General features: G+C 45.0%; 1 pseudogene; it reads left to right on the forward strand.

Moving 5' to 3' along the window:
* LOC144139877 (uncharacterized) overlaps positions 1 to 27,297 on the forward strand; it is a 59,934-nt pseudogene that overhangs the window by 23,265 nt on the left and 9,372 nt on the right.

A 27,297-nucleotide genomic window follows, 5' to 3' on the forward strand; every position in this document is an offset into this window, starting at 1 on the left:
GAGAGCCTCGTGGGTTCCTTAACGTCTGTTCCTGGCGGGGGAGTGAGCCAAGTGTCCCATGAGGTGATGCGGGAGAGCGATGAGGGAAGCTTCGGGGGGTGGCAGTCCCAGTAGGAGCGTGGGATAGAGGGGTATGTCCCTCAAGCAGGGCATGTTGGGGACGGGGGAACTTACGTACGCTATGTAGAATGTGATGAGATGGGAGCGAGCCGGTATGAGCCTGGTGGAGTACGGTTTGGGCGCGAGTGAGGCGCGGGTATGGAGAAGCGTACATTTGGCGGGCGAGGCGATACAAAATACAAGTGAATTTACGCGTCGCGCGATAGGGAAGACGAATGGAAGGAGGGTGGTATTGTGGGTATTGAAGGAAGCGACACAGTACGTTAGGTCATCGTCTGAAAAAATGGCCCACCCTGGTGACACGTCTGAAGGCGCTTGAGTTGGGCTTGTTTTTGTAGCTCAATTCATTCTTATATAGTGTTATTTTTGGCGGTCTTGATAATATTGTAACTCAGAGCGTTTTGGGGCATGTCGAGGGTGATGTCGAAGAGCTTATGGAGAGCTCACTCTGGTTCGGTTCGTCGAGTGGGCTTGGGATGCAGGTATGACACTCTGTACAGTATACGGCACAGGTTAAAAACATCTATAATACGTAGGAGTTGTTTTGCGTGTAAGCCAGACTGGCCATTTGTGAGCGGTGATGCAGATAAATCATTTGCTCAATCTGAGAGTGTACAGTTTGAAGTGTAGGATTGGAACCACCGGAGTAGTGCTAAGTAAAAGAGAAAATGTTTAGAGAGTGTTTTGGGAATCAGTGTACACGCTGATGAAGTTGCGATATGGGGCTCTGCCTTTCTTGCTCTTTATCATTATGAGGGCCGATATTGAAGGGAAGATAAAGAGACGTATGTTGCGAACGTGGTTGGTTATAACAACACATAGTTGTTCAAGAGTTTCTTTGAGTAGGACTGGGCTACCATGTGAGGCAAGAGTGAAATATTATCGGCATAGATGGAGTAGCATAGGTGGAGGATAGAGTAAATGAGGGGAGGCAGTTGGGCTATTACCAGATTGAAAAGGGTTGGAGACAGGATTCAGCCCTGTGGTGTGCCAGAGGTTAGTTAAAAAGGTGAAGCCGACGACCCCGGGATGCTTAACGAGGCAGGGGGGTCTGTGAGAAAGGAATTTATTACTTTTTATCTGGCTCCCTCAATTTTTTCGGCCTTCTGTAGTCTCACTGAGCAATACCATGTTGCTTCCAATCCTCAAACGACTCAAGTATTTTCGGTTTATCCTAAATCTTGTGTTTTACCAGCCTGGATTTGGGATTAACTCCTCCAGAGTAGCTGTGAACAGTTTTGTCTTGTTGGTATCTCCCTTTCTTAACCCATTTCAGATTAGGAAGTAATCGATGCGCTTCTGAAGTGTTATCCTGAGCGTACATACCTTAGATATGTCATCTAGGAGTCTGGTGTACCTCTCTTGTAGTCCCTGATGTTTTGATGATTTCAGCACGACTGTGGTGTGTACTCAGTCAGAAGCTTTCTCGTGCCTGTAAATGGGCTTAGTGTATTCTGCGGATTTTTGTGTTACATTATGGGCAGCATGTAATCAATAAATTGTTCAGTACCCCTTCTTAAATACAGCCTGCTCCCTGGGTTTTCGGAAATCCAGGCTGCCAAGTATGCAGCTAGCTGTAATTTTGGTAAGCAGCTTGTAAACAAGCTAGATTGGGCTGATGTGTCCATAATTCCCGATGTCCTAAAAATATAGTTGAAGTTTTTTAGGCTAAATGCACATTTGTATTCTTTAACCATTCCAAAACCAGTGCAGCAAGCTTTTCCAATGGAACATCTCTTCCATACTTCAAAACATTCACCATTATGCCACCGTCACTTGAAGTGTTTTTCCTTTTCATGCCCTTGAGAGCGTTTCCTACTTCCCCTAATTTACTAGGGGAACAGCTCAAGTTAAGTTTGCATTCTTAGTCGTTTCTTCTGGTCCAATGTCTATGGCGTACACTTTAGTGTAGAATCGTTCTGATAGTTTTGTTATCTGGTTCATGTTGTTCGTAATGTTACCCTGCTCGTTCATGAGTGCGTAAAATGTATTTGGCAATGGCTAGCTTCCTTTTGGTTGGTTTCCATCTTCCTTGTATTTGCACCTTTCCTCGATCACTCCCATATTTTGTTCACGAATGTCGTTTGTTTTACTTCTGTTTATTTTTTTAGGTCTGCTAGTTCAACTTTATGAACAATTCTTGCACCTTCATGTTCTCATGTTTAGCATTATTTCCTTCATTTTCTTACTTTTCCCGTTTTTCTCTACATGCTGCTTCTCCTATAGCTGCTGCAGATTCTGTGATCACCATTGTTAGATTTTTATGTAACCTGTCTACAGTGTCTTCGTTCTCCTGGTTTAAAGCTTACCTGCACGGGGCATTTTGAGTAATCTTGGTGACGGTATTTGCGACACTGCGGACCCAGAGTCCCCATTCTCACGCTGTACTCTACCGTGGCTAGGAGGTTTAACGTGAAGGCCAAAAAGCACAAACGGTGGCCGTCGGAGCGCAGCTAAAGCTCCGGAGAGTGGGGTACCTATCTGTTTACCAGGCTGGGAGGTCCGGGACCTCTCTCGGTATCAGCGAAACCCGAGCGACTGACGTATCCTCGTCCTCTGCTTTTATATATTCTGTAGTGTTTTTTCTTCATTCCCTAAACCCATTGATCGGCACCGTAAAAAAGGCTGCACAGAAGTATCATTTCCACCCCTTCTGACTATGACAATCCCATATCCTGATAGGTACCCCCACCTATTGGTAATTGAATCTCTTGAACGAACCAGCCCTGTTGCTTCACAGTTGTTGTTCTTGATTTAAATGTTTTATAAAGCATTATATGAGAACCCTAATTAGGGTTAGAAGCGAAGAACCTGCGAGATCTTGGTCGAGGTAGAAAGCAAACCGCAGGCCACAAAACTCCTGAGGCAGACCCGAACTGCCGATCTTGACATCAAGGTCACGACCCACCGTAGCCCCAACAGCTCGCAGGGCGTGATCTTAGAGCCAGATCTAGCAAACGAGACAGAGGACGATCTTATTGAAGACCAGAAAAGTCAAGGTGTGATAGCTGTCAGGCACATAGCCATAAGAAGAGACGATAAGGTAGTACCCACTAGATATATTATCCTGACATGTAACTGTTCCCTCATTCCAGACCCCATAAATGTTGGTTTCATCCGTTGCTCCGTCCGAGCATGCATCCCGAACCCGCGGCGCTGTTTCAAGGGCCAGCGGTTCGGGCATTCTACTAACTCGTGCGAGGCCTAAAAACCTCTGCCAAGTGTGGCTGTGATGGTGAATGGACGTTCGTCACACTTTTGTGTGCTGTCGTACGAGAAAGGAGGCGACAGAGGCATTGTGAACAGGGAAAAAGAAAATACTACGTTTATATGTCCCACTAGTCGTGACTTATGGGAAGGAGAAAACAAAATACACCTGTATTTCACGTCAGTCTCACATGACAAGTGACCCCAAAATACACTTCGGCAATTCTCGAGGTACTGGCCTTTCTGCCCCACAACAACGTTCTTCACGAGTAGGGTTCAGGAATATTAAAGGCGTCGCCTGATGAACAGGTCCCGACGCCTTCGCAGGTTTGTCCGCGTCAGTTGATGTGGCCCTCGAAGCGCGCGAGGGAAGGGGTGGCACGACTGCTGCAACTGGATCGTCGCCGGCACACGGCTGCTCTACTGTGTGCGGATGTCTGATCCCAGCTCAGCTCGCGAGGACCACGTCCCACGAACGACACCGGAGATGAGCACCCCGGTAGCATCAGCCGAGGCCGGCACTCTGCAGCTGCACCGTGGCAGGAGCCGCTCGACAGGCTGTCCTTTGGTCCTGGGACAGGCAACCAGGACCGGATGATGTAGGTACGCCCTGGGTGAACGCCCACAGCAGAAACGACGGCGGGAGCTCTTCCTCTGGAACGTCGCCCAGCCCGTGGTTCTGTGCCACGATTTCCTTTGCACGTTCCCTCGTAGCTCTTCCCACTTCGTTTTTTATTTTGTCCAAGCTGCCAAGCCACCTGCCCACAGTCCACCTTCTTCTCTTCCAGTTCGCAATGGTAGCTCGAGTTGATGGACGGCACATGTCACAGTGTGTTATTTAAAAAAACAAACACACAAAGAAAAAAAATGTTGTTTGCTTTCCTCACAGCGGCCAACATGACCATCCCACAGATAATTGTTGCTCACAGCAACTCCTCTACATTAACGGTCAGGGCCCACATGCGGCGTACTCCAGAAAATTCGAGGTTTCAACCTGAGAAGAACACAATAAACAGATAGGTCACAGAAAAGATCGCCTTCGCAGAGGCGCTGAAGAGGTTTGCTTTTTTCGTCCTGGGCAGGTACGCCGATGCAGCTGGCCGGGGGGCGGAGTGGCGTCTGGTTTCTGCAGGGACACACTTCACCGAGGCTGTCTTGGTCCCTCCCCCGCACCCTGCTGGGTTTCCTAAGGCACCCCAACCCACCACCACACCGCTTCGTGAGGCAGCAGCGGTTGTAGTGCCAACCTCTTCCGTCGGGACCAGTGCCGCCCCAACCCTGCCTTCCTGTCCTCCAGTGCGTTGGAGGGTGACGAGGGGATGAACAACAGGGTCCTCGCATCGGTTCCCACCGCCACCGAACCGCCCGTGCCACCTCTGGTGCCCTCGACGCCCTCGATGGTGGCGGATCAAACGTCTGTCCGGCACCCCGCTGACATATGACGAGGAGATGGACGTCGGGCCGCTCCTGCCTGCAACACAGCGCAAGGAGCGGCCTCCGACGTCCAAGCCGGAAAAGCCAAAGAAACCTGCTCCAAGAATGCAAGCCCCGAAAGACAAAACCTAAATACACACACGTTCCTGTAGCTCCTCATAGTACATAAAGGTAAGAGGAAATATACAGTGGAACTGTAGAGGCCTCCTAAAAACAAGTGATGATTTATACAAAATATTCTATTCCAATCAGCCAAGTGTGATGGGTGTACATAAAAACGCATCTGTGCTCAAAACGAACAAATTTTATGAATAGTTACATGGTATTTAGGATGGACGTAAATGGTGTTGGTACATCGTCTGGGGGTGTGGCCATCGTTGCCCGAAAATAATTTGCATGTCACACTATCCAATTACAGGCTGTCCTTGAGGCTGTTGGCATTACAACCATAACTTTCGATAGGCTAATAACACTGTGCTCCATCTGCATCTCTCCTGACTTCCAGCTATCAAGCTCAGATTTCGGAGGCGTTGTAGATCATCTACCAGAACCTTTTATTCTCATAGGCGACCTCAATACACACAACTCTCTTTGGGGCTCCCTCCGCACGGATGACGGAGGTCGCCTAATCTAAAAAGTTGTATCATTTTCAGGATCATGCCTATTTAACTAAAACCAGCCTACATACCGTAACATAGTACACACCACCTATTCTAACATTGACTTCTCTATTGGCTCTGAAATACTCTTTCCATCACTTGAGTAGGATGTTGGCACTACCGATATGGCAGTGACCACTTTCCTACCTCGCTAACTTACATAGTTAAAGGCCTTAACAGTTCACCTTCTCATTGCAAGTTTATTGAAGCAAGAGAAAACTGGAACACATAAAAGCACATCTCGACTACACCACACATACATAACGCACTTAGCTCGAGAGAAAGCAACCCAGCTTGTCACGGCGCACATTCTCGCTGTCACCGAAAAGTGAATTCCCCAGGCCTACTCCCCGCGCAACTCAAGGAGGCCGTTAGAATGACGACTGCAGAGGTGCGAGGAGGCCCAGAACAAGGCGTGGGGTATTATCCGTAGATGCCCCACAACTCTTAACCTCACTTCGTTTAAAAGAGCAAAGACAATAGGCAAGCGTGTGCGCCGTAAGGCAAAAAGAGAGACCAGGCGCGCCTTTCTCACATGCATAAATTTATACACAGACACCCACAAGGTATGGAAAATAACAAGTAAGCTAAAAGGACAACATACACATATCATGCCCCAAGTTATTACGACAGTGGACGCGATGAAAATCCAGGCTAACACACTCACACAACATTTCTAACAGATGTCTAGTCCTGCACACAACAGATACACTTTCATGCTACACAAAATATCTGTAGAAAAAAAGTCTGTACGTGACAAGAACAAGTCAATGTCTAAATACAACTCTCAATTTAGACTTCGTATGCTGAAGATTGCTCTTGCCACTTGTAAACCTTAAGCTCCAGGTGCAGACAACATTAAATACACTAAGATTCAACACGTACTCGCCGACACTCTCGAGACACTCCTACACATATACACCCAAATATGGCATTCTGGCCACATTACAGCGTCTTGGAGGGAGGCCAGAGTTGTGGCTTTTCTGAATGAAGGGAAAGACCCTTCTTCCCCTGCAAGATCTAGAACATTGTCCTAACAAGCTGGCTCCGCAAGCTTTTCGAGAACATGATTAACCGGAGGCTCATGTACTTTCTTCAATACAATGGGCTTCTCGAGAACTGCCAGGCAGGCTTCCGGGCAGGGCGATCCACAAATGACCAGCTTATTGCATGAGAATCATACACAAAGATGCCTGTACGCACAAACAGTACAGCGTGAATGTATATTTGACATCGAAAAAGCGTATGATACGGCATGGCGTTACGCCATTCTTGCACATCTAAAGTCCTATGGAGCAATGGGTAACAGGTTGAACACTCTTGATAGTTACTTGCCCAAACGAACATTTTGGGTCAGAGTCGGGTCGGCACTGTCAAGATATCACATTCAAGAAAATGGTGTGCCTCAAGGTGACGTTTCGAGCTGCACGCTGTTTATCAAGATGAATTCCCTTGGAAAGTATTGCCTCAATTGATATCTTGTTTGGTGTATGTGAATGATGTGCAAATATCTTTTAAATCTCGCAATATATCCTAATGCGAGCGTCAAGCCCTGCCTGGTGTAAAGAAACTTTCTCTCTCTGCAGAGAGTAATGGTTTAAAACTTAATCCCGCGAAAATTACTTATGTCATGTTCTCAAGGAAACGCGGAGTAAGGCCCGATCCTGAAATAATTCTCAATGGTGACTGAATTTCTGTTAAAAGGAGCACAAGTTTTTGGGCGTGGCGATGGACGAAAAACTCACATTCATCTCACACATCAAAGAACTAAAACAAAAATGGCTATGAACAATGCATATTCTGAAACTACTATCTAACCAATCATCCAGTGCAAATAAAGCACTCCTTCTACACCTTTAAACGGCTTTTTAGTGTCTCCTTTAAATTGCAAAAGTGTTGGCTACGGCTGGGCTACAAAAACAGCTCTAAAAATGGTCGACTGAGTGCTGCACTTGGGGCTTCGCCCCTCATGTAGTGATTTACGTGCACGCCCTGCCCAAAGCCTTTATGTAGAATGCGAAAAATGGTGCCTGGAGTACAAAGGAACTGATGTTACTCTTTTAAATGCTTGTAAAATATCATCAATCGACAAATATAACTTTAAACCTGTTGTTATATATACATCCGCATCACAGCTCGTTTTAAATCGCCCAATCGTTACTGTCAGTTTCTCACAGGAGAGTGAGAGGAGGCTGCTTCACCTGATGTCTTCTCTTTAAACACCTTCAAATCACCTCGCGTTGATTTTATGGCACTATGGCGCCTCCGTACTGTATTGTAGGACTTGTCTTTCATACAACTTGATAAAAATAGGGTACCGATAACAGTTATTCTACAGCACTGTCACTGCGGGAAAAGTTACAGTGTACAGACGTTTACAGCGACGCCTCCAAAACAGCCTCGGCCGTGTCATGTGCTGCGCACTGACCCAATTTTAAAGTTTCTGAGATCATAAATAAAACTTGCAGCATCTTCAGAGCAGAGCCTTGTTGAATCTTTCTTGCTGTGAATCACATTGTCAACTGTTCTTTTCCACAATCTGTCATTTACACTGATTTAGTAATAGTTCTAAGGACGTTGTCATCCCGAAAAAAGTCCAAAAATTACATCAATGTTGTTCTTAGGACAATTATGGCGGCAGATAGCGCAAAGCTTGAGTTGACTGTTTGTTTGGTCCCAGGCCATTCAAGAATTGCTTGAAAGGATGCGGCAGCTAAAATTGCCGTTCTGCCCACACAAACACAGAGCACATAACCACAGTACCCTACACCGCCCTCAAACCACACATCAAACAACTATGTAAAACCTGGCAAAACATTGGAGTGAACAGACAGAAAACAGAATTGCACATTGGAACACCACGGTTACGACGATACACAACCAATTCACGCAACAGACACACAGAAGTTACCTTGGTAAGGTTACCAATAGGCGACACACATGTAACACACTCCCGCCTGCTCACTGGATCCCCAAGTGCCATGTGAAGCGTGTGTGGAGAGTACCTATCTGTAATTCACACACCAATTCAATGCAAACTACCTGACACAACACGACGCAAACACTTCCCACAACTATACACACGACATCTTTTACAATACCTATCGTACTTCTTAGGAAACAAGCCCATGTTTTCAATTACACACGTTCTTGGGTTTCTTTCCTAGGTAACATTTTTAAATATTTCTTATCATGCATCTTGACAACCTGGCCATTTACACCAGTTATCTTCATTACGTTGTCTTACTTTGCTTATTTTTACTGAAATGTTTTACTTTTCCTTTCATGTCGCTCTCATAAAATGACTTTTGTTTGGTACTCTTTGCCCTTAGTTGGCCTTGCGACATGAAATCCAAACATTATCGTTATCGTTTAAAGGTTAAATTCGTTTTGAAAAGTTATTTTAAAATTCCCCATCCTGGTTGTGACTTACTCCATGCTCTACATTCTCTACATTTACATTCTGCCTCTTTTCACATTAGGCCCTACCATCCATCCAACCATCACACGATCGCACCTCTTAATCTTACTTAGTAGTTTTTTGTCTTGCAAAATGCATGGGTTGCCGCCTAAAGTGAAGTCAATTTTATTTTGTTGTTATGGCAACCGGTTTTTTCTATGCCCGTTTCCCGTTATTTCATTTTACACGTAAACTTTTTTGCCCTTCCCGCTTCAGAGCAGTACCATGTGATTGTATTCAGAATAAAATCTCATTTTCATTCATAACTGATGCATGCCACTTTTATCTGGTGTCCTTGCAGTTCAATTGAATGCTTGATAACTGGAGAGTCATGAGATTCCAACAGAAGCCGTTTCAGTCTCTGTTTTTATTCTGCACTCATTAAAGTGCAGCGCTGTATAGAGGGCTCAGGAATTACAAAAGAAAAACGTCATAACCAAGTGGCTACTTTCGGTAACCACGAAAGGCCGCTGTGTTCCGCCAAATATACCACATTCCACCTGAAAAGGCATAGAACCAGGTCCTGTGTGCCACCAAAAGAAACCAAAGACCGGTCGCTACACTTTGAGAGGTACGTAAATGCACAACAACCAGTACTTCCCACTTGTTTGTAATAAGGTTTTCTGATTTCTGGATGAACATGCTGACATTAAAGTCTGAAATTCCTAATAAGCTAGCAGCTGATGGCCCTGATTGGATGCTTTGGATTGCGGGATCAAGCAATTAAAGCAAGCATATCCCCAAGGCAGCCGAGTTGTCACCTCTACTATTTAACGTTGTATTTATTCACTAAGTGTGGCCGATCAAGACTGTGCAGCACACACGTGTACTGCGGGTGATGTAACAGTATGGCCGGCTCACAAAAAACGCCCAAATACAGTACACCGCGCTGCAGTTGTCTTGGGGTTATATAGACATTTGCAGCGAAGGATGGTCTCACTGTCTCCGCCGAGAATACGAAGTACAGTGCAGTCGCTAACAAAGCTGGCCGCAAGATAGTCGCCATTCACCTTCCATCTATTTGCACAGGCACTCATCAGCTTGCTACAGCATCAGAGCTCCGTATTTTGGGCCTGCCTATTAAGCAGGCTGATACTGCTACACGATGGCTGAAAGCAGTGAGGCAAACTACGCCAAATACCCATCACCTACTCCACCGCATTGCATTAAAAGTGGATGGTCAAGACTTGAGATCGCTCGGAGGCTGAACTTTGATGTGGTCCAATCACGATTGGTTTATTAAGGCCACTTTCAGCGTCTGTCTCCCAACATGCTAAACTGGAAGCTAATAAGAGTAGCCATGCGATCTAGCACTAGTCGCTTTCGCATATACCGATTCTGGTTCTCCAAGAACAAGCTCAGATCAATACAATTGCAGTTGCAGTATTCATGTCTGCAGAACGGCCATACACTGTGCGACCACTTCAATCCAGGTACCTTAGCTCCTTCGGAAAGTCAGGATGACTCCACCCTGGGGTTACACGATTATAACCTCGAACACGACAAGCCATTAGCAGAAAAGGTGGTTGAAGGAGGGTAAAGTATCGTTCTCTTCTCTACCAAATAACCCATCACGAGACGATCAATGCGTCATATACACCAACGCTTCATTGACAGGAACACGTGTAGTCACAGCGTGGACCAGTCCCACTCATCCCAGCATCCAAGGACGTATTTCCTTGTCTCTGCCACATGCGCCCCAATCCGGCTGCAATAGCAGGCTATACACAATGTCCTACGGTGTCCAGCCGCCCCTAAGGAAGCATTGGCAACAATCAATCTTCGTAACGACTCTACAGCAGGTGATTCATCATGTGAAACAGGCTTCCCAGACTCCCATCATCTGCCAACGAATCCCCACTACCACAGCAACAAGCGACCAAACGTGATTGTGTCATGGGTTCCTGGTCACACACGTATTGTAGGAAATCAATGGGCTGACTTCCTGCCACACAAATGCCCATTCCCAGAATCTTCCGCCTCGCTCCCAAGTGACCCAGGGGACACACGAATGGCTGCAAAGGGGAATTTCCGGCGCCGAAAGCGTGCTCTCACACCTCCGTGTTCGGTTCTCCTCTCCCTCACCCTCACCAGGATGCCGGAGGTTGTAGCAATATGAAGGATGCGGCTGAGCGTGGCTTCTACTCTGTCCGGTACGTATGCATGGAGAGGAGACTACTGAGGGAACGTGAAATGTCCAACCTGATTTGATGAAACGGTTCAGGCAGACCTTCACCACCTATAATGGACATGCCGTGGAACTAAGGACATTCGAATGAAATGTCTGATGGCAGAAGGCCCAAAACGTCCGGCAAGACACGCATTACCATCGCTGGCTCTATGATTCTACATACGGTTCCTTGCTGGACTATATCAGGGAAGCCTAGATTGCTAGTGTTCTAGACTAAGCCTTCAAGCTAGTTAACAAATTAAAACACAACAGCAAGCTATATTGCCTTACACTGATAGCGGCACTAGAAAACAACAACTCGAAAATAGTAACACGAGTTTGATTAGAATAATTTCTGCTTTTCATTGAGGCGCGCTTCATGCATGTTGCTGCGGCTGAAGTACGTTTCAACGGCGCTGCCAGTCAGCATGTGGCTTTTCATATGCCTTACCTAGGACAAACTGTTTGGTTAACTACGGCATAATACATATAAAAGTTGTATTTGGCGTTTTAGTTAGGTTGTTTTTATAGCGTCTCCTAACGAAATAGTTTCTCAATTTCTTGTTTTACTGTACATTGCTTTATTCCTGAAGTAGTAGCCGAATGTGTTGAACGGCTTCGTTCTAAGAGGAAATCTTCCCGCCTCAATGCGGGAGGATGTATATCGAAACACCTATGTAATATAACTTTCCCTGCGGTAAAACAGTATAAAAGCCGGGAAGGGAAACTTTTTACCAGGAATATTATGATTCTTTGAACCCCCTTTGGACGGGATATGGTAAAGCTCGCATGAACTGTAACCTAAACTGCTACAGCCGAAAGATGGCATGTCCACTTGGCAATTATTACATATACAGTCACGCACGATGGTGTGGTTACATTGTGCTGATTTATCTGACTGAATCCCCAACCCATCTTCTAAAAATATTATTGGGCTTAGAAAGTGTTACAGAAAATGGTGAAAACGTCCTCACATTACGGAACGCATGCTTATAACGCATCAACGCCCCATATTTTCATAAGGATAATTCCAAATTGCGGTGTTAAGGAACGGAAGTGGTCATGCAACTCAACGCACCGAAATATATAAAAGCACAATGTAGGCGATAACTTTTGGTAAGTCATGCCTTCCATTGAAGCTCTGCATTCGGAGCATTTTCCCTAGTTCTTTCGCAATATCTTTGCTTGTTTTTGGTGAAATAGCATTTTAACTTGAAATTTGTCTAGTCCAAAGTAACTGTAAGCAAATACGAACCAGCCTTCGTGTTTTACTTCCCAGAGAAATTCAAATAACACAAGTTCCTCCCATTCGCCAAACGTTTTGTGGCAAATTCACGGTAAAAGAAAACTTGTTGTTCACAGTTACGTTGGTATCTTTGAAAAACAAGATTTCAGTTGAGATTATTTTGACACCAGAAGCAAAGCTTAAATAAAATCCAGAATGGTTGTTGATAAAAGCCTCAAGTTTATTTGAAACTGTAGTTCACCAAACAAAGTAAATAACCAAATACACGGCTTAATTTATCTGCAGTACAAATTCTGCGTATACGTTCCTTTCACATCATATCTGAGAGTTGTATCTTTGATTTTGACGAGATTTTTTGCAGAGTTGTTGAGGTTTCCTACCCCAACAGTGTGATAGACCCCAAAGAAGTCCCATATGGGGCTGGTGTCTGTATGGTAGACGAACCATCCTTGGAACAGCACCGTAGCAATGAAGTCACATGTCTACAAAAACAAAAGTTTTAGCCAGGTCATAATTAGTTATTATTACACCGACGTACTGTTTTTGATTAAAAATGTGTTTTGCTGTGCAGAAGTTTTCACTTCAATAGTCACGCGTGCTGCAGCCATACCTCGGCAAAGTTGGCACGGCTCACTCAAACTCACTCACAATTTTTTTTTCCAATCACCACTCACTCAAACTCAGACTCAATCCTGAGCAGCACATGTGTGCTCACTCAAACTGAAACTCACATTGAGCGCAGAACTCAGAGCTCACACGGACTCAAAACTCGAAATGTACTCAGAACTCAAAATGTACTCAAACTCAAAATGTACTCACAACTCAAAATGGGCTGAGAACTCAAAGTGAATTCAGAACTCAAATGTCCTCACAACTCTCTCGTGCTAGGGACTTACTCCGGCTCAGATGGCCTCTGATTTCATTAGCATTCAGTGTTTTCAAATTCACGCGTGGCAAAAATATTACGGGTGTGAATTCGTGAACTCAACCTCTTGGATTCGGCATGACATGACACCGTAGCTCCTGTGAGGTCGGAAACAATTTTCGTTGCAGATTTAATATAGCTATACCTGCTGCCCATGATGACTAGCGCTGGTTGCAAGCACTTGTACGTATATATTGGATACCAAACTTTTGATGTAGGCTCCGTGTTCGTGTTCATGACGGAGGCGGTCCAGACTTGATGTTGTCGAAACAAGGAAGATTGGGTGAGGGGATGTGCACTCATGGCTACGTTCATTTACGTCGAAGCTGTTTAGGGTTACGGATCCATGCATTCTCGCTCTGCACCCTGAAAAAACACCCTGTATCAAAGCAAACTGTCCCTGCGAATCGCTGAAGCGCGAGGCGTTCATAGATATGCCTTTGCTTTTTAATGCTTGGCATTCTTTGCCGAGCATCCCCTACTCATCCTGCCGCCAGGATCGTGTAACGCCCTGCATTTACACAAAAATGCAGATATCACAAAAGTTCAACCTCTAATCATAAAAAAGACTAAATGTAGAGGAGTGATCAAACTAAATGTAAAAAATAAAAAAAGCAATAACAAGAAAAAGTACCAAAAATGGCGAACTGTGTAACACGGGAGTTATGGATAGTCTCAGATTGGGTTAAAATTCAGACAGATGTGCCGCTAAATAAAGGGGGGTATGAAATTGAGGGTCTCGAGGAGGGAAATTACGTGCGACTAACAAAAATGTGCCTCGTGGTTTTCTGAGGCATTTGTGTTAGTTTTATTAGCGTTTGCTCGGTGGGATCAGCTCTCGTAGCTCGGAAAATCACCACGCTATCGTTATAAGCCATTAGTGCCAACGTATCCACCTGGTAACTTCCAGAATTCACGCGTGTACGTGTGCGAGTGCGAGTGTGTGTGCGCGTGCGGTTGCGTGTGTGTGTGTGTGTGTGCGTGTGCGTGCGTGTGAATGTGCGTGTGCGTGCGGGTGTGTCGGTCTGTGTGTGTGCGTGTGTGTTCCTTCAGTCATCTGTTCTTTTACTGTGTTTCACATGTAGTCGTTGGAGAACTGCAGAGCCCAAGTAAACTCTTTTTTTTTACTTTGTTATCATGTGCTAGTTTTGATATCATGCACTGATTTCTGATTGTAATAAAATCCGTTGAAGCGCACACACAAACTGCGCCTGCTTATTTTTCTGAAGTGTTTTCCTTCTGTCGCGATGTCTCTTCATGTCTTGGTGCCTCTGTGGCATCTCCATCTCCTACACTCTAGCAAGAAGTTCATATCTGACATGTAATTGGCCAATTCAGGATTCGAGTGCACGTTGGTACACAGTGGGAAGGAAATTACGGACACAAAACACGGCTGCAAGGCTTATTCATAAACAAATGTGAAATTCGCCTTTCTGATAAGCTCTGATGTCCCCTGTTACCTATGGTTGTCCACAATTTCCACGACACCATATGTGTCGAAAAGTTTGCTTGTTTGTTGGGACACCAGGAAATGGAGGAAGTAACGTTTGAATGGCAGTTCTTAGCAGAGAGTTTTTGAGTCTGGTGATTTAGGTTCAAGAGCATGGCGTGGCTTTTGTGTTTACCCCATGCCATCCTGTCTCGATGATTCAGCAATTACACGCCAATATTTTTAATACTATATACCGCATTGATGGACATCTCTAAACAAACCTTCGCATGTATATGGCACAACTTCCTTACGGGTTGGCAAGCAATTTTGGTTAAACCCGACCCAGCAATTAAAGAACGATATCTTATGCTATATCTTCATATCTATAAACCAGAAAGCATTTTTGTATTTGTCCTACGTGATCCCCCTCGACGAGACCTATAATTTGATACCCCACACACCCTAGCAGGATCATATGGAATTCATACTAGTCAAACTAACCATGACTCGCATGACTGTAACCAGGATGCAATATTTAAATGTCCAACGTGCTCCCCTAACTGAAACCTTCAATTTGGCACCCCACATGCTTTAGAGGCCTCACCTTGAACTAACCCAATCTATGACTCATAATGACAATCTCATGATTAAAACCACGAAGCCTTTTTTATTGGTACCACGTAATTCCCCTCGTCAACACCGTAAATTTGATACCCTACACGCCCTAGCGGCGTCACTCCATATTTGTAACCCAATATAAGACTCGCCATGACTGTCTCATGGTTATAACCAGGAAACATTTTTGTATTTATCTCACGTGATTCCGCTCATCAAGACCATTAATTTGATGCCCATCACATCCTAGCAGAATCAGTTTGAATGTTAAACCAATCAATGACTAACCATGAATATCTCATGATATAGCCATACCACATTTTTGTCCCACGTGATTTTCCTTATCGGAACCTTCAATTTGATGCCCCGCACTCCCACTGGCGTCATTGTGAATTTTAACCTAATTTATGACCCACCTTTACCATGTCATAATAATAATCAGGAAGCACGTGATTATTCTCATCGAGACCTTTAATTTGAACGCCACACGCCTTAGCTTCATGAACTTGAATTTTAACTGAATGTATGACTAACCATGACTACGTCTTGATATAACCATAACGCAATTTTGCCCCGAATGATTCCCCACGTCGAGACCTTGAATTTGATTCCTCAAAGCGTCATTTTGAATTTTAACCTAATCTCTGACTCATTATGACTGCCTGATGAATACAATCAGGAAGTATTTTTTTTTATTTACCCTGTGTGAATCCGGAAATCGGGACCTTTCATTTGATACTTTACACGCCTTAGCGTCATCAGTTTGACTTTTTACCAAATTTAATGCGGTCATTATTCTATCTAAAGGGGCGTTGCCCAGTCCATTCAGCTAATTCATTTGAAACAGCAGAAAGAACAGCCCCCGCCCCATTTCCCCCCGGCTGTCACATCTTCCTTTGTGACCCCTAGTATATCAAGCCGTTAACAGTAGCAGGCGAACAACCAGCACGCCAGCGTTGCCGTGTGCTTTCCCACCACCCTTTCCTACCCTCTTAGCGGATCCATCAGGAGGAAAAGTTAAGACAACCCTTTTTAGGACCTCACCAGTCAATTATCACTCACGCGCCCAGCCGCGAAAACTTGGTATACAGCAAGTGCTTGGGGTCATGAAAATTCAACAAGAAACTAGAAAAAATCAGACACCCCCTCTCCCCCAACCGATCATGCGGATCGCGAATGGTGCCGTACACGCCGGTAACCTGAATTCCGAGCCCACAGCGACGCATGAAACTTAACAGCCAACCATAGCTGCCTGCTAGGCTACTCATATGTACTCAAACTCAAAAAGGACTCAAAACGCAAATGTACTCAGGACTCAAAACTTACTCAAAACTCAAAATGTACGCAGAACTCAAAATGAACTCAAACTTAAAATGTACAGAACTCAAAGTGTACTCAAAACTCAAAATAACTCAAAATGAACTCAGAACTCAAAATGGACTCAGAATTCAGTAAGACTCAGGCGTTCTCAAACTCAATCGGACTCAAACTCAGTCGGGCTCACTTGGCTCAAACTCACGCAAGCTCAAACTCACCATGCCACACTAGCCTCGCGCTCACTAAAACTCAAACTCACGCGTGAGTATGAGTCCAAATGAGTCTGAGTGAGTGGGCTCATGAGTGAGTTCGCCAACCTCTGGCTGCAGTCCGACCTCTCAGTTACTCGAAAATCAAATATTATGTTTAGAGAAATGACCAAATAAACCAAACAATGGTTTACTGTTTTAACCCTTTGTGAATTCTCTGCGCACGCGTAACTCTCGGTACCCCAAAATATCACTAAATGACATTGTGTCATACACTGGCTACAGCTTGTTTTTGGTATTGCCGCGAACCATAAAATGGGGTTTTTATTTATGTTTTGTTTTAACTGGCTGGCTGCGCCGGTCTGTGTTATCTGTGTTATGTGTGCCAAGGGAAGCGCTTGATTCATTTATTTCTATGCCGCATGTGTTATCTCTTTTGATAGGGAGAGCGCATCGAACAAAAATCTACAGCGTAGAGTAATCTTCTTTGATCGACAGTGTTCTAGATGTAATTCGACGCTTGGAGAAACACTCGCGCCCAAATATAAATTCCCGTACAGCAGACACCGCGGCATTCGGCTAACCGACGCTCGCCTGCGCACGGCACTTTGGTGGCTGCTGTTTCGCCGCATGCACAAGTTCGCTCCAATAAAGTTGTTTTCCTTCCAGACAACTGCGTCGTCTTTGATTTCGGCACAATATTGCGATGATTTCCACGCTGTCATTCTTTTTTCGGAACTACAAATGACGACGGCACTTGTGTGAATTCTCCCCTCTATGTGTGAATGTAACATCAAAATCCTTTCTGCGGGATTTTTATTGCTTCAGGAGTAATGATAATAGGGAAATGCACAATCATTTGACTGTTAATGGCAAGCAGGAAGTTCACTATCACCCTGTGCACTTTTCTTTCCACTGCACTGATATTCCATTACCTACGTAAGCAAAAAACATGGGTTTGTACAGATGGCCAAATTATAAACAATTCATTGCAATGATATCCAGGATGAGTAACTTAACTAAGGCTTCTGCGGTTATCTTGCAGGGCACTACCATCGACACAAAAATAGATAAGGCACCGATGGTTCAACGTTATCCCGCTTTGTAGAAGTTATCAGAAGAACACATGTAACAATTTCTACGCGCACTGTACATGCTAAATTTACCGAATAGAAATACCGAATACTTACCCAATTAGATCGAACCATCTTTATGTTAGAGTTGCTGTGCGTAAGCTCCAGCTTCATAATATTTTCTTCAGAGAGGTCCAGCGTGGTGTTTAGCTTTTTCCAATTCCCAATCATTGGAACCGCAACTTGAGTTTTCATGTTGAAGGGGTTAATGATGCCTTCCTTAACTTGCCATGTGAGCACTATGCGACAGGTTTTTCTTCGTGGATTTTCAAGCTTCCACTCATGCATTTTTGTGCGCACGCATTTTAGACCGTTGACTGTTGCGTATATTGCGTGCCTATACATATGCAGATAGAAAGATTACATATTTATGTAAATAAATATATACATATATGTATCTATGATAATATCAGTGATATACACACTCACATAGTGTTGTAACGGCTTTATCATCTGGCAAAATGAAACAAATATATATTCCAATGAACAGTTAAAAGTTGTCATGTGTGCATACTCTATGGGGCTCCAAAATATAATCTGCTGGGTTTCCGGCTATTACGGGGTAGTTGGCAATGGGTCTGCCGACACACAAGCAGCTGCTGCCACCCACCATGATGAGGTTGACGTGACATTATTACCTTACACTGATTCAAAGGTTCTCATCAGACATGAACTCTGCCACAATGGCAAGAAGAATGGGGAATTTGGGATTCTTTAGCCACTGAGGATGAGAGAGGCCTTCAGACATGGGAAAGAGTGACCGAGCGGTCGGAAGGTTTAATAGCGACTTAAAAGAAAACGTAGCCCGAGCGCACGCCGATTTTGCAATGACGACAGGCGTCGATGATGGTGATATCTTTGGTGCAATGCTGATGATGATAGATTCCACATCTTACCCGGCCACGGAGGCCAGGTGTTAGCCGTCTTCAAGCAAATATAAGCGCTGCACCGGTCTTTTTGTCACTAGTTCATGTGGTAGCCGTAGTATGCAAACGCTAACTTTGTTATCACGATCTAAGTGAAGATGCTCGATGCGGGCGAGAATCCAAAACAACCTTGCTGTGTCATTTTCTCCGACTAGCACATCTGTTCTGGGCTGTACTTCTCGGTTGAAGGTTGACGTCTCTGGCCTTGCGAGCGCACTTCATGGAGGTACGCTTTGCTGCAACGCCTCAAAATTCCTCTGAACTCTCTTCTCTTTTCGGCCACATCCATCGGAGGTTTCTGTACGTCGATCCTTGGGTCAGGTCCTCAGTATAAAAATGCGGGGGCAACGCTGTCAACCTTCAGCCGATGAGGAAGTAAGCTGGTGTTAGAGGGCTAGGTTCTGCTACGTCATTGTATACAAACGTCTGCGGGAGAGAGTTGATGATCGCCTCAACTTCCGCGATAACTGTACAGAGCTCCACAACATTCACTTGCTGCCGACCCAGCATCTTCTTCAGCGTGTTCTATACGGAGCAGGCGATCCTTTCCTTAATTCCACCCCACCAAGGAACCCTTCCGAGAATAAACTTCCAGTAAATTGTGGAATCGGAAACATAGGCTCGCACGTCCGGGTGTTGAAAGGTCCTCTAGAGGTCCGTGAGCCCCCTGCAGGTTCTTTTGAATGCACGCGCGTTGTCACTGTAGATGGTCTTGCACAATCCACGTCGTGAGACAAAGCGACGCATCGTGCATATGCGCATATAAAGCTCTCTGAAGTCATATTTTCCACCAATTCGAGATGAAGAGCTCTGATTGAAGTGAATGAGAAAAGAGCAATGTAGGAACGGTTGTCCTGGCATGCATCTCTTGTGTACAGTGGTCGCGCGAAGTCTACACCACAGACGAGAAAGGGAGCCATTGCTGTTACGCGGTCTTGAGGAAGTGGCGCTTCATCTTGAGCACGTTGTCTTCAGTGGAAGCGTTTGCAAATTACGTAGGTGTTCAGGAGCTTCTTCATCAATTGACGTCCTAGACAAGCGTGTCGCGAAGTGCGGCGTGTCTAAGCTTTGCGTGTGCGTCGAGAACAAGACGCTTTCCGTAATGAGAGTGGTTGGGTATCCAAATAGGGTGTCTCGAATCGTAATTCTCGAAACTGACCCGTAGCCTCCTTACAAGCCCAAGATGATTGTTTTTATAAAGAAACAAACGAGCGGTCTTCAGCGAGGAGGTCGTAGGCAAGGGGAGGCTTTATTTTACGCACTATATTTCTACTTTGAAGAAGCAGGCTTGTGTTTGTCGGATACAGTAGCTCTGGAGGTTCTCAACTTCGTCGACAGTCAGTGGTCCATAAACTGTATCTCGGTTTCGAAGATTGTTGCCGTATCTGAATACCCACGCCATCACCCTGTGAAGGTGGAGAAAAGAGCTGAAGCGAGTGACAACCGTTCTTTCCGAAGTGGGTACTGGAAGCATAAATGACAACGGGTTCGTCTCCGCATGAGCATAGCAAGCCTGTACATTAGGTGTTTCCAGTTCGTTGGGCCAGATGGATGGGTCAGGTAGCCAAGAAGGTCCGTGCAACCATGACGTCGACTGCAGAAGTTCCCGCGCTGTATTTCCTCGTGTCGGGAGGTCTGCGGGAGTCTCGCTACCTGGGCTGACTCGCCATTGATCGGGTGCCGTATACTCGTTATCTCGCGGACTCTGTTCTTCACGTAAGTCTTCCACGTATCGGCTTCTTTGCTTATCCAGTACAACGTGATCGAGGAGTACGACCACAGATGCCTCTCGACGATGTTCGGGTTGGTATTGTCCTTGATTAATTCACTCATTCATGCAGCAAGAAAAGCTGATGTTAGTTCCAATTTTGCTAACGTAACAGCCTTCAGAGGTGCGACTCTACTCTTGGATAATAACAGGCGCGTCATCCTGTTTAACTCTATATCTTGGATACAGGCGTAAGCAACGACACCATATGCTCGAGGACTAGCATCGGTAAAAATAGGCAAAATTGTCGTCGTTATGAGTTCTCTGTATATTTCACCCAAGATGCTTTGAACGGAAATTTCGCTTAGAGCCTGGAGTCCCCCGCAGCATTCCAACCACTTGTGCAATAAGTCATCAGGAAGTTCGTCGTCCCAGTCGAGGTTTTGCTTCCGCAAATCCTGTAGGATTGTCTTCACAGTAACCACAAAAGAAGTCAGAAAACCAAGTGGGTCGTATACCTTTAAAATGTAGTGAAAAACAAGTCTTTTTGTTACGGTACGCCCGGTTGAGGTCTTCGGTACAGACTCTAGTTTGAAACGAAAAGTCTCAGTTATTATATTCCACCGCACTCCAAGTACTATAGAATTCCATGTAAACGTCAGCGAAACTTTTTTGTTGTCAGCCACGGAACCAGAAAAGACAGTGGTCACTTCGCGGTCGTTGGTAATCCACTTCCTTATGTTCATCGATGCAGTATTAAAGATGTTCCTGGTTTGCTATTACATTTCGATTTCTTTTTGCGTTAAGTGAGTGCCAATAATCAGATCGTCCATGTACATTGACTTCAAAAAACGCTGCACTCAGGTCGGATATTCATCTTGGAGGGATCAAAAATGGTATCGTAAAGTTGCCATCAGCAGGAATGGGCTCAGAGTTGCACCGAATGGCACCCTTGACCATCTCCACACTTCTTGAAGAGGCAGTGGTTGACCTGGCGATGAGCTGGGCATGTTTCAAACCAGAAGAAGCGGAGAGTATCTTGGTCGTGTTCACGCACACTGATCTGAAGGAATGCTTTAACCACGTCTGCTGTCATGCCAACCTTGTATTCCTTAAATCTAAGCAGCAGGGCAGCGATGTGGGAATTTATGTTTGGTCCAACCTGCAGGTGGTCGTTAAGCGATTGAACTCTGCTGGCACGAGACAAAGCATCAAAATCTATTCGAACTTTTGTTGTCTATCGGTCCTCTCGAATTACGGCCCTGTGTGGGAGGTAGTAGATGTACCATCCATCTGTCGGTTCCTGTCAGGGAGCTCGTTCAGCAGTGCCGTCTAAAATGTACTGACGAGTTGCGTCGTCGTATGCTTGCAGAGATGAAGCACTGGCAGACAGCTTCTTTAGCAACTGGTGAAGTCTCTTTTAAGCCACCGCGAAGTTGTCAGGAAGGTCAACGTCTGACTTGCAAGGTAAGCTCACTTCGTACCGCCCTCCTTTAAGTCGAATGCTGTTCTGGAAATCGCTTTCGACGTGATCTAACGGTGAAGCTTGTTTTGTTATACCGATGCTCTCTATCTCCCAGAACTGTCTCAACGTGGCGGTAATTTCCGACGTATTTGCTTTGACAACAACGATGTTGGACCAGTGTACGATTTCTGCGGGTGACTGTGTCGGTCCTTGCAGAGTCCAGCCCAAACATGTTTCGATGAATCTCATCCTGTGGCGTGCTGTAAAAACTTTTCCCGTCACAATTTCCTAGTAAACGTCTGACCCTATAATTAGGCTGATTGAATCTTCAGCATTACTTTCGTTTCAGATGCTTTTAGTGTCGTAGCCTCTACTTCGAAGTTCCCTTAGCATCTTTACGTTTGGGTTGGGTATAGGCTGACTGCAGATGGATCGATCTCCAGCGCTTCTATGGGAACTGTAGTCTGCTTCGATGAGCAATGGAGAAAGACGCGAACCCTTCGTAACGTCTGTTGCGTTTCCTTTCCTCCGTATACTCCACACGTGAGTGTTTATTCCCCAAGGAGTTTGCAGCTTAGTTTCCTAGAGACGTAACTTCGGATAAAACTTCGCTGACTGCCTCCATCAAGCACAATCTGCAGTTTTCTTCCTTGTCTCTTCTCGAAATCTTTGCTTTTAGTGTTTGGAGTAGTACCACTTGTCCTCGTACTCGAGATAGTAGGTAGACAGGTGCGGTTGTAACGTGACCGTTCAGTCGATTTAGAACATCAGGATTACACATCGACGAAACGTGTCGTCTTGAACAGTGTCCGAAAGCGACTGTTTTCTTGCACTGTTTCGAGACATGTCCTGGAGTTAGGTATCGAAAACAACGGCCAGATTTTGTTAGTAGGGCTCTCTTTTGTTAAATGCTGATTTCTTTCGATGAGCAAAAAGCTGCATCGTGTTAAGCCTCCATGTAGAGCGGCTGCAGATGGTAGGTGATGGGCGTTTGATTTTCAACGTAGATCATGCTGTTTCGTGGCTTTCGGGGGGTCCGATCCCTTCCATAATGATGGCGTTACCGCTTCGAGACATTTGTGCTCTTGCCCGAAAAAGGTCAATATGTCTTCAAACTTGTTTTCGTGCTTGTCAGCTGGCTGCGACGAAGGGTCTGTGGTACCCAAATTGGCCGAATTCCGTTTTATCATCGATCGCTGGTGATAACGCAGAACGATATCTCGAGGCAGCGACTGAAGCCCGATTTCGTGGAGCATGTAGCAGTACGTCAGGGGATGGGTGCCCAGCGCTTTTATGCTTCTACAGTGCACCTGTACTTTGTCGTACAGCTTGCGTAACTCTGCGACGTCTGACGATGAGGAGACAGGTTTCAGGGTATTCAAAGCGTGCAAGTTATCTTGTACAATGACTTCACTGTCTCCAAATCGCTTTTTAAGAATTTCTACAGCGTCAGCGTAGCAGACATCCATAATCGGACATTCTGATATAGCAGAAGCCGCCGTTCCTGTTAGTATGTTCGTCAGGTAGTGGAATTTGTCTGCGTCCTTTAACTCAGGATTCTAATGAATAGACCTCTCAAACTGGCTCCAAAATTTGTGCTAGTTTGTACGGTGTTCGTCAAACTTCGTTAGCTCTATTCTCGGTAATTTTGTCCTTATCGGTACAGTCTCAGCAGCGTGGGCTCCAGTCGATGAATTTCAAGGGTGCGAATTACCGGTCAGATGGTTTTGGGAGCAGTAAAGAAGCTCTACCATGATCTTGACAACGCTGTCGTTGAACATTGTAACGTCGGAGGTCTCTTCCGCATGGAGTTCTTGTGGGTGTTCGCGGTAGATGTCCTCATCCAGCTTTTGGATCGGCTTAAACATGAATTCGAATCTTTCGAGGGAAATGGCAAAATATATTGGTTGGTCAAGTGTCCATCACATAGGCCGTCTTCAATTTCCTTTAAGACGCCATTGAGCTAGGCTTGCATAGTGATTCAACGCCTCTGCGGGTTCTCCAGGGAGGTCACATCGGGTCATCAGTGGTTGTTTCGTGGAAAATCAAGTAGGCCCTGCCTCTCGCTGCCGTTGTATTCCGGGTTCCCGGCACCAGATTGTGGGATTATTTAGCCAGTGAGGACAAGAGAGGCCTTTAGACCAGGTAGAGAGTGACTGAGCGGTCGGAAGGTTTAATGGCGACTTAAAAGAAGACGTAGCACGAGCGCGAGCCGATTCTGCAATGACGAAGGGCGTCGATGATGGTGATGTGGTCCGTGCAGCGCTGATGATGATAGATTCTACAGGACACACAGATCGAGAACAAACTTCGTGTGATTAAACCAAAAATGGGGAGATACATGCCTGAAAAACCGAAACAAAATTATTGAGGTTACATTTTGCGGGTTAGCCATAGGACTCACACACGACATACTTTCTTACCTTTTGAATGGCACACAAAGGCCCCAATTTTAGAACTGTGGACAAGCCCTTACCGTCATTCACAACCTTTTGGCATGCAAAGAACCCATGGCTGACAGACACAAGCATTTTCGAGAACTCTACACGCACCACATCCCAATTCACCTAGGTTATCTCCGTGCAGGCAATTCAATGTTTGCATACAGTCGTGATTTAAAGTATTCATTTACCATAAGACTTTTATGAACAATTTCATATCGACCATAATTTATTCACCGATTTCCCACTGATGAGGTCTCGCTTCGTAATCCCTGAAAGCTGAACTACATTTCCATTCACCACTCCTAGCTCTTAACAGTATGGTTCTCTGACCCAATAGGTTGCCTTTTATGAAATAGCCCTCTACACCACTTTTAATCATTTTAGCTCAAGAAGTATACTCCCAAAGAAATGTACAAAACCCTGGTACTTGTCGCGCTTTTGCCAAGTTACCCTTGCGCTAATAAAAATCACGTACAAGAACATTTATATGACGATGTCGAACCAAAGGAACTAAAGGTCCAGTTACTGTTCTGCTGCATAATTTCGTCCCGCTTCAATTTCCGTACCACCAAATTGCTTACAGAACCAGTTCACGAACAGGTCCAAAATAAATTATCTGCAAAATTAAAAATTGTGCCGTAACTAACAGCGACCATAAAAACAACATAGAAATAAAAGTTGAAACTGCTCTTTTTGCCAAATACACAAAAAATTTAGAAGTGGCTTAGCTCTGCTATGCCAGGATATACGTAGCGTCAGCTAAGGTTCAGCAATCCAGTCTAATCCAGTCCAGTCCAGTCCAATTCAGTCTAATCCAGTCCAGTCCAGTCCAGTCTTGTCTAGTCACTGCTCCTCGCGCATGCTCAGCACGGCCCTTCACGAGCTACGCGAAACGGCTATCAAGCGGCTCCGGTGCAGCGTCAGACTTGGCTAGTGCGCAATTGAGGCGAACACCTGGGCACGCGCCGGCGCCAGTGCGTCTGCCACGGATAAGACGCAACACAATCTAACACAATCAACTTTAATCAAATCCAATCCAAATCCAATTCAATCCAAGCCAAGCCAAGCCAATCCAATCTAATCCAATTAATCCAATTCATTGTCCCTCGCGCTTGCTCACAACGGCCCTTCACGGCACACGCGATACTGCTCAACCTCGGCCAGTGTTGCTTACGCTACAAAACTATTGAGCCAGATATTGAGTACACAGAAGCGCTCGTGGCTAAGCAACAGTCACTTTTTCGCCCAGCCCCTATGTTGTAGTCTTACTTGTGCTACTGAAACGCTGAAATGTTGGTCCGTCTATGTTTGTATGTGTGTCTGTTTGTCTAACCCTCAATTCAGCCTTCCTGCCAGAAGTTGAAAGTATACTTGAACGACAGGCTGCTACAGGCAAATATTTCCTAACCACTCATCGTGGAAACACAGTTGATACTGGTCAATATTGTAAAAAATAAAATATTCAGCATATCTTTGGCAGAACATCATACGTACATTCTATCTGCATCCCTCCTTTTAATAAAACTACCTGGGAGATTGACGGTTGCTTTAGCAAAAAATTACGTATTGGAAAAATATTTCGGTCCACAAATACAAGATCACCCGTCTAGTTTGGAGAGAGCGATGGCGTTCTAGGTTCTAACGTAACAGAAGTTTCCATTAGATGGCGCACGACCAGTGGAACAGGGAAAATTAAATTGATTGTAGGAGGCTTTTCACGGGTTTATCGTATTAGCATCAGAAGGCGGGGGAAGAGCGTGAGCGTTGGGTAGAAGAAGCAACAGAGGCTTTCGAGGGGCACGAGCGAGCGGCAGAGGACTATCGTCTTTCGAAGACATCCACAGCGATGTTGGAACATACGCCCCCAATTTTCTTGCGGGGTTTTCACAAGAAATGGAGCAGATGTGCGCCGTTCACACTTTTAATTCCGACAACTTATATGTAGCTTCTTCTGAACATAGAAGACGATTTATGCATTTATTTTGCAGAAGAAAAACTTTCCAATTTCTTCAAAAATTCTAAAACTGGCACAAGTGACAGGCGTCCTGAGCGAATCAGGAGAAAATTGGAAACTTTGATTTTAGTAAAGCTCGTATGATGGCTGCTTTTGCGACATATTTTTTCTGGTGAGCCTTCCCTTAGGTTTCAGTGCTGTATTTTCTTCATTTTCGGTTACAAGAAGGAGTTCTTTCTAATAAACATTACATACACCACAAATTTTTAAAATTTTCAAAACGTCGCATGCTGTTTGTCGGCATAAGCCAAGGCAGGCAGATATGTTTCTGGTAGTATTCGTACGGCGTGTTTATTCGTCCCGCCGATTTAGGTTTACAAGTAAAAATTGTTCAAATTAGAAAATTGAGTGCGCGCAGGTTCCCTCGAACATGAAAAACAACATAAAAAGGCCGTCCGTAGGTTTTAAAACTTCCCCAAATCGAAGCCAATATTAGTCGTCATCATATGCCCCAAACCATGATGCGTTCTTTGTGTAACTTCGTAGCTGTACGGTACAAAGTGTGACCTTATTTTTTTGGGGGGGGGACGTACTATGCGGTTTGTAACAAGCTTCTGACTAGAAGGAAAGATGAGGGAGAGACATTTATTAGAGAGATGAAAGGAAGCTGCGCACTGAAATCCCAGCAAACCTAAAAGGGTGCAGTACACTGCGAACACCGCAGAAAAAGTGATCGTTACAATCTTCTCCATTCAATGCGCCCTGAGAAACTGATGGAAATTCCAGACCCGATTGTGCTAACTTTTGCAGTGATTCCGAGTGTGATTTGTTAGAGGTAGGAACAAAAAAGAGATGCCTAAGAAAGTTCTACCT

The sequence above is a fragment of the Haemaphysalis longicornis genome, unplaced genomic scaffold (assembly GCF_048455015.1).
Source record: "Haemaphysalis longicornis isolate Haplotype H1 unplaced genomic scaffold, Haemaphysalis longicornis Haplotype H1 scaffold_5, whole genome shotgun sequence".
Taxonomy (NCBI): Eukaryota; Metazoa; Arthropoda; class Arachnida; order Ixodida; family Ixodidae; genus Haemaphysalis; species Haemaphysalis longicornis.